We start from the raw sequence: 9,736 nt of genomic DNA, 5'->3' as shown, positions 1-9,736 counted from the left end.
GAGAAACCCATCTCAATTCATCTGGCATCGATGTGTTGGGATCATTACCCTACAAGTTCAATTGAAATTGTTGGGTGCATTAGTTCGGTGTAATAGAAACTATAAATGTTAAACTAGGCACGCAGGTCAAGTTAGAAATTACTTTCTCCATGAACCAACCCACTAAATTTTTCCTTCCGGGGGCACCCTTTCTTAGAAGATTATCCAGCTCCGTGGCATTAGGATACCTCCTTTCCGGCCACTCCTCATCGACGAATTGGCTAAAAGAAGAAACTACGTATTAGTACGAAATCGATTTGCTAGTTACAAAGTAATTTGTTCGCCATTTTACCTCATGAACGACTCCGCTACTTCCTTAATGTTAATCAACACATAGAACATGATGTCCTCCCACTCTTTCTTTGTCAAGGTATAATTTTTTGAGCCACCGGCCTTGCCACCTTGCCCTTGGAAGAGGGTGAGCTTGGGTTCATACTTGGGCTCGTCGACATTGTACCGAGAGAGCTTATTATGAAGAGTCGGGACATCATCGGCATAGTACGTTGTCGTGACATCTGACACCTTGATGGCGTGTAACTCACACGTTCGTTGGGAACCCCAAGAGGAAGGTATGATGCGCACAGCAGCAAGTTTTCCCTCAGAAAGAAACCAAGGTTTATCGAACCAGGAGGAGCCAAGAAGCACGTTGAAGGTTGATGGCGGCGGGATGTAGTGCGGCGCAACACCGGGGATTCCGGCGCCAACGTGGAACCTGCACAACACAACCAAAGTACTTTGCCCCAACGAAACGAGTGAGGTTGTGAATCTCACCGGCTTGCTGTAACAAAGGATTAACCGTATTGTGTGGAAGATGATTGTTTGCGAGAGAAAACGAGTAAAAACAAGTATTGCGACAGATTTGTATTTCGAGTATAAAAGAATGGACCGGGGTCCACGGTTCACTAGAGGTGTCTCTCCCATAAGATAAAAGCATGTTGGGTGAACAAATTACGATCGGGCAATTGACAAATAGAGAGGGCATAACAATGCACATACATGTCATGATAAGTATAGTGAGATTTAATTGGGCATTACGACAAAGTACATAGACCGCCATCCAAGCTGCATCTATGCCTAAAAAGTCCACCTTCGAGGTTATCGTCCGAACCCCCTCCGGTATTAAGTTGCAAAGCAACGAGACAATTGCATTAAGTATGGTGCGTAATGTAATCAACAACTACATCCTCGGACATAGCGCCAATGTTTTATCCCTAGTGGCAACAACACAACACAACCTTAGAACTTTCGTCACTCGTCCCGAGTGTCAATGCGGGCATGAACCCACTATCGAGCATAAATACTCCCTCTTGGAGTTAAGAGCAAAAACTTGGCCGAGCCTCTACTAATAACGGAGAGCATGCAAGATCATAAACAACACATATGTAATAACTTGATAATTAACATAACATGGTATTCTCTATCCATCGGATCCCGACAAACACAACATAGAGTATTACAGATAGATGATCTTGATCATGTTAGGCAGCTCACAAGATCCAACAATGAAGCACAATGAGGAGAAGACAACCATCTAGCTACTGCTATGGACCCATAGTCCGAGGGTGAACTACTCACTCATCACTCCGGAGGCGACCATGGCGGTGTAGAGTCCTCCGGGAGATGAATCCCCTCTCCGGTAGGGTGCCGGACGAGATCTCCAGAATCCCCCGAGATGGGATTGGCGGCGGCGGCGTCTCTGGAAGGTTTTCCGTATCGTGGTTTTTTCGCATCAGGGGTTTCGCGACGGAGGCTTTAAATAGGCGGAAGGGCAGCCTCGGAGGGGGCCTGGGGCCACCACACCATAGGGCGGCGCGGCCCCCTCTCGGCCGCGCCGGGGTGTGGTGTGGGGCCCCCGGGGCTTCCCTCCGGCGGCTCTCGGGTGTTCCGGATGGTTCCGGGAAAAATAGGAACCCGGGCGTTGATTTCGTCCGATTCCGAGAATATTTCGTTACTAGGATTTACGAAACCAAAAACAGCGAAAACAACAAGCGGCTCTTCGGCATCTTGTTAATAGGTTAGTTCCGAGAAAATGCACGAATATGACATAAAGTGTGCATAAAACATGTAGGTATCATCAATAATATGGCATGGAACATAAGAAATTATCGATACGTCGGAGACGTATCAGCATCCCCAAGCTTAGTTACGCTCGTCCCGAGTAGGTAAAACGATAACAAAGATAATTTCGAAGTGACATGCCATCATAACCTTGATCATACTATTTGTAAACATATGTAGTGGATGCAGCGATCAAAACAATGGTAATGACATGAGTAAACAAGTGAATCATAAAGCAAAGACTTTTCATGAATAGTACTTCAAGACAAGTATTAATAAGTCTTGCATAAGAGTTAACTCATAAAGCAATAAATCAAAGTAAAGGCATTGAAGCAACACAAAGGAAGATTAAGTTTCAGCGGTTGCTTTCAACTTGTAACATGTATATCTCATGGATAATTGTCAACATAGAGTAATATAACAAGTACAATATGCAAGTATGTAGGAATCAATGCACAGTTCACACAAGTGTTTGCTTCTTGAGGTGGAGAGAGATAGGTGAACTGACTCAACATAAAAGTAAAAAGTATGGTCCTTCAAAGAGGAAAGCATCGATTGCTATATTTGTGCTAGAGCTTTTATTTTGAAAACATGAAACAATTTTGTCAACGGTAGTAATAAAGCATATGAGTTATGTAAATTATATCTTACAAGTTGCAAGCCTCATGCATAGTATACTAATAGTGCCGCACCTTGTCCTAATTAGCTTGGACTACCAGATCTTTGCAATGCACATGTTTTAACCAAGTGTCACAATGGGGTACCTCCATGCCGCTCGTACAAAGGTCTAAGGAGAAAGCTCGCATTTTGGATTTCTCGTTTTTGATTATTCTCAACTTAGACATCCATACCGGGACAACATGGACAACAGATAATGGACTCCTCTTTAATGCATAAGCATGTGGAAACAATTATTATTCTCATATGAGATTGAGGATATATGTCCAAAACTGAAACTTCCACCATGGATCATGGCTTTAGTTAGCGGCCCAATGCTCTTCTCTAACAATATGTATGCTCCAACCATAAAGGTGGTAGATCTCTCTTACTTCAACAAGACGGACATGCATAGCAACTCACATGATATTCAACAAAGAATAGTTGATGGCGTCCCCAGAAGCATGGTTATCGCACAACAAGCAACTTAATAAGAGATAAAGTGCATAAGTACATATTCAATACCACAATAGTTTTTAAGCTATTTGTCCCATGAGCTATATATTGCAAAGGTGAATGATGGAATTTTAAAGGTAGCACTCAAGCAATTTACTTTGGAATGGCGGATAAATACCATGTAGTAGGTAGGTATGGTGGACACAAATGGCATAGTGGTTGGCTCAAGTATTTTGGATGCATGAGAAGTATTCCCTCTCGATACAAGGTTTAGGCTAGCAAGGTTATTTGAAACAAACACAAGGATGAACGGTGCAGCAAAACTCACATAAAAGACATATTGTAAACATTATAAGACTCTACACCGTCTTCCTTGTTGTTCAAAACTCAATATTAGATATTATCTAGACTCTAGAGAAACCAAATATGCAAACCAAATTAGCAAGCTCTAAGTGTTTCTTCATTAATGGGTGCAAAGTATATGATACAAGAGCTTAAACATGAGCACAACAATTGCCAAGTATCAAATTATCCAAGACATTTTAGAGTTACTACATGTAGTATTTTCCAATTCCAACCATATAACAATTTAACGAAGAAGAAACTTCGCCATGAATACTATGAGTAGAGCCTAAGGACATACTTGTCCATATGCTACAGCGGAGCGTGTCTCTCTCCCATAAAGTGAATGCTAGGATCCATTTTATTCAAACAAAACAAAAAACAAAAACAAACCGACGCTCCAAGCAAAGTGCATAAGATGTGACGGAATAAAAATATAGTTTCGGGGAGGAACTCGATAATGTTGTCGATGAAGAAGGGGATGCCTTGGGCATCCCCAAGCTTAGACGCTTGAGTCTTCTTAGAATATGCAGGGGTGAACCACCGGGGCATCCCCAAGCTTAGAGCTTTCACTCTCCTTGATCATATTGCATCATACTCCTCTCTTGATCCTTGAAAACTTCCTCCACACCAAACTCGAAACAACTCATTAGAGGGTTAGTGCATAATAAAAATTAACATGTTCAGAGGTGACACAATCATTCTTAACACTTCTGGACATTGCATAAAGCTACTGGACATTAATGGATCAAAGAAATTCATCCAACATAGCAAAAGAGGCAATGCAAAATAAAAGGCAGAATCTGTCAAAACAGAACAGTCCGTAAAGATGGATTTTATTAGGGCACCGAGACTTGCTCAAATGAAAATGCCCAAATTGAATGAAAGTTGCGTACATATCTGAGGATCATGCACGTAAATTGTCTTAATTTTCTGAGCTACCTACAGGGAGGTAGACCCAGATTCGTGACAGCAAAGAAATCTGGAACTGCGCAGTAATCCAAATCTAGTACTTACTTTACTATCAAAGAAATCTGGAATATGCAGGGCCGGAGGACTCAAATAAATTTGACTACATGGATTAATCAGAACTGCCCCGATTCAGGGGCTCGGTACGGCATAATGACGAGCAACATGTCAGAGGTTTACAATGGCGTGCTGAAAGGTGTGCGAGCCCTCCCTATCACAGCCACGATTACCGAAACTTGGAACCGGACTCTGTCATACTTTGCAGACAGAGTGCAGGTCGCAAACACACAGTTTGTGATGAACAAGCAATGGTCTGAAAAGATGCAACGACATTTGGATGAGAAAGCTGAAAAATCCAAAAGTCATGGGTTTCGTCAAATTAATGCACTTAATAATACTCCCTCTGGTCCTAAATATAAGCCATATAGTGTTTTGAAAAAAATCCATAATATAAGGTTTACTACGTTGCCCCACTTGTATGGAAAATATTTTTAGTGATTCGATTATGTTTTCTTAGCTTATGAAAAGTCCTCTATTAGCTCACGTTAATTGCCTAGGGTTAATCTTAACCAAACAAGGTGTAATTTTTTCCAAAAGTGTGTTTCTTAATTTCCGTGCCAAAACCTATATGGCTTATATTTAGGACCGGAGGGAGTAAGTGGGAAATCAACGTACGAGCCAAGTATGTGAAAGGCCACCATAGAGGAGCGAGAAAGCAAGCTCGTTCAGCTTGGCCCCAACACGTGTGAATGCGATTGCAACAAGCCCAAGCTTTTAGGATACCCATGTAGTCATGTCCTGAGGGCGGCTGCAGCGCAGAACATCAGCGTGGAGAACTACATATCTCCCTACTTCAACATCCAGAACCTAATCGGAACTTGGAACGGTGAGTTCTAGATCTGGGGACTCGACGGACACTATAGGTACGAGTTTCCAGAAAAAACTACCAAATGGGTTCCAGACCCGACATTGAAGAGAACCGCGAGGGGACGACGCCAATCTCGACGTCATAGGAATGACATGGATCATAGCCAGGCAGGAGAACCTCACCGTTGTCGCCTTTGCAGATGCCCCGGTCATGCGCGAAGGGAATGCCCTTACCGCATGAACAATAACCCTGCGTGATGTAATTTTTTGTTTTCAAATATTTGTATGTCTGGTGTGCTGTAATAAAGAGACATGTATTAATGTATTGTTGTATGATTATCGCATCGCTGAATGCATACATATTTAATTTTTTTTTACGAATGTCTGATTAATGTATTAATGTATGATTATACCATCGATGGATGCAGGTTATGACGTCCGATTTGCCGATCCTTTTGCGAAGATCCTGCCATGTCGGACACCGTTGCCACCTCTGGTTGAACCCGGATGCCCACTCAAACCCACCTCCGATCTTCAGGGTACGAACCATTAAGAACATGTTTCTTGTTAACAATGTTTATGAGGAACATCTCAGGGTCCACGGACTTCTGCCATTTTCTAAGCTAACATCAAGCAGGGAGAAGTTCAGGTTAGACCCATCTCTTCTATCGGCCCTTGTTGATCGTTGGAGACCTAAAACCCACACCTTCCACTTAAGTTGTGGGGAGCTGACACCTACGCTGAATGATGTTTCCATGATCACTTGTTTGCCAATCAAGGGTACTCCTTTGGTCCCGGTCTCTTATTCTAGTACTTGGCCGACTGAGGTACAGGACCGTCTTGGTGTGGCAATGCCTGCTACGAGCCGCGGAGGGTCACGCCCTAGGGGGGTCCCTCTAAGCTGGTTGGTCAATAATTTTCAAGAGTTACTAGCTGATGCAGATAATGTGACCACGAGGCGACATCTTTTTGCGTATTTACTGTACCTATTTGGTATAATGTTTCCTTCGTCCCATGGTGACATTGTTCTCCCGAGTCTAATTAAGATAGCCGAGAACATAGTAGATTCGCCTCCACCTCCCATCCCTATATACAGCTTTGGTTCTGCAATGCTCGCGTATACCTATAGGGGGTTGTGTGATGCAACAAAGAAAACCAATGCATCTTCAAAAGGGCATATACTTGCTGTAAGCATAGAGTTTCTTCAGTTATGGTCGTGGGAGTACCTTCCCGTTGGGCGTCCCGGATAATGAACCCAATTCACCACTACGGTGGTCACACTGAACAATATGCCCCTCTTACTTTTGGAAGTCGATGGGTACATGCTAAACAACGGTGGTCCAATAATGTGGTACATGGTTGCTATTGCTACCCAGAATACCACCAACAGTTTGAGGAGCTGCAGGAGACCATGGTTAAATGAGACCCATATACGGAACACGACGTGTACATTGTCTGGGGTCTTGTTAAATCACTACCAGATATGCTGCGAGACAGACGGTTGTGGTTCACACGATGCAACCTACTGTTTATTTGGATGGTTGAGCCATACAACCCAGAGCGTGTCATGCGACAGTTTGGTCAGCATCAGGATTGATAGGGCAAAGGTGGCCGATCTTTCGATGAGAGTATGATAGCGTCGATTTGTTGGTGGAGTTCGTGCTTGACGATCCGACTACACGTGCAAAGATCGTGCGCCAATGCAATCGCTAGGACAATCTCCGGGAGTTACTGATCTTGCGGATGCACGATCAGCCTGACCAGCGAGGGTCTTAATTCCTACCTGAAGAACAAGTAAGAACTAATGATGCAATCAGAATATTGCGGATATATTTGAAAGCTTGATTGATAATGGTGGGATTCCGAATAGTCGGTCTTGTTCTGTGCGTTGGCCTCAAAAGAAGTACACGAAGTTGCAGCAATTGGCTAACTTTTAATCTAATCAAAATCCCAGTCTAAACGTGACGGCTATGGGGGTATTTAAAGGAGAAAAAAGTGGGGTTTCAGCCAGCCATACGTATGGTGGCCAAACCAAACCCTAAAAGGCCTTTCCCCTTCAATACGGACTCTAAAAAGTGGCTGACTTAATTCTCGTGAAAATGACATGGGTCTGGCCCAAAACTAAAGGTGACGCAACACCATATTATGCTATGGACGAAATTATGAAGTGGAGAACTCTATATTTCGTCCATGTCTTCATCTCTTCTTATGGTGGCTTCAAAGTTCTGAAATCTCCACTTGTAGCATCATCTTCAATCCTCAAGTGCTTGCTGCCATCTCCTCCATGTGTGATCATGCTCCAATGCTTGTCCTCCTCATCCATGATAGGTCCATCATTCCTAAGAGTAACAAACATATCTGATTTAGGCAGCATCATATTCTCATGTATATGAGGAATAGTTCCAAGAAACGAAAGTACCTGATAGTTAAGTTGTTTGGCACGAGCTCGAGTGATTGGTCCTTCTATTTGTGTGGCTGTAGGTACAGCGGTTGTATCAATAGATGGAATTTTCTCATCAATGATGGTCCCCCACCATCACCAAGAAGACTTGTTGTTGATGTTCATACGTAAGTTCACTCACTCTAATAGAAACAATGAATTGCATTTGTATTACTCTATTTCATTATTTAACGAAACTTATTGGATTGTAGACAAGATAATAAAGGCATGAGTTGTTTCGATCTGAGTCGGCGTAATCAAACATGGATTACAAAATGGATTGATGAAGCAGAGTCCGATGGAATACGCGAAACTAGGTAATTATATATTTTAATTCATCTTATCATCATGTACGTGCTAACGTAATTTATCACTAATGCAGAGACGGTACAACGGTGATATATTGCCAGCGTATAATGAATGGTACCGCGCTAGCACATGGACTCTACTCACCGGTCCCCCACCATCGAGTCCGACACACCTCACATGGGCCTCAGCTTACCACCGTGACACTTCGGTACTTTCTATATAAATATAATTCAGAAAACTTGTTTTCATAGGCAATATTAATTTTTTTTATTTCATTCAGATTGACGAGTTTAGGCAGATCGCACAGGATGCCCAGGATACTTTGCAGTTGCGCAACATGGATAGTTCGAAGGGAAAATCAATGGTAAAACGTATTTTTAATACTGTCATGAAAGGACTTAGGAGTCTTGGTTGCTCTCGCCATGATGATGTTGTCAGTCGAGCATTCGACATGACGGAGGCGCCGTCGAACAGACCGAGTATGGTACGTGTGAGCCAGCCATCCGCCACACCGACCGTAGCAGTTCCCTCTACCTCGCATTCATCTAATTCACGACGTGACTCATCTCTACTTGACCGCTCACAATCCGCACACATATCTCAACACCGTGGCGCGACACAGGTACTCAACTTGCGTACATGTATTCCTCCTGAACTTACAACAATGACACATTTTTCCAATTGTAATAGGACGACGATCATTTTCCGTCATATCCATCTGGACAACGATACTCCTACACTGAAGGCGATTACTCGCAAAGATTCAACACTCAGGTATGCTCATATTTAATAATTACTACTAACACGTGATTATTTACATGCCTACTAATGACATGTCGTTTACATTCGCAGGAATCTTTTGACCCTACGTGGTCCAATATGGGAGCTGGTTTAGGCCATAATATGCCCCCACTACGGGGTGGTGACCACATGCAGTCACAATTCCCAAGTCACAATTCCCAACTCAGGTTAGTTCATGTTAATTACGTACATGATTATTGCGCGCATGTGTCTGACAGAGCCGCTCGATACGCATGAATCTTTAGGCCCGACATGGCCTGGTATGACGCAGGCGCAACCACAATACTACGGCAGCACTTCCCAACAACCTCGCGATGATGTTACCGGGATAGTTGAAGAATTCTTTGGAGGTGGTATTTTCAGCACATATGCAAGTTTGATTCCCCAAATCAGGAATCTCCATACGTATTTCAGCCTCCATCACCAGAAGATGAGACACGTACAGAGGATGAGAAAAATCAGTACGGCTGAGGTTTGCATCCACCTCATCCCCCTCGTCCCCGGTTATCGCCTTCCGGTCCAAGGCCACGGCAGCAACGTCGTCGTCGTCGACAGAACTGATACACATGGACCTTACTTCTATGTACCATATATTTATCTATGTGCGCGACAGATATTTAATCTATGTATGAGACATTTTTCTATGTATCTCGAAGACATATTAATATTAGTTCCAATAAGTTTAATTTCTAAATTAACTCCAATAATGAAGATACAACATAATTTAAAACAGTTAAGATACAACATGTAATTGAATAATACGGCTAATTACTACAACGAAATTTAAGATACAACGAG

This window comes from Lolium rigidum, chromosome 5 (genome assembly GCF_022539505.1).
Source record: "Lolium rigidum isolate FL_2022 chromosome 5, APGP_CSIRO_Lrig_0.1, whole genome shotgun sequence".
Lineage (NCBI taxonomy): Eukaryota > Viridiplantae > Streptophyta > Magnoliopsida > Poales > Poaceae > Lolium > Lolium rigidum.
Note: the sequence above shows the minus strand (reverse complement) of the source record.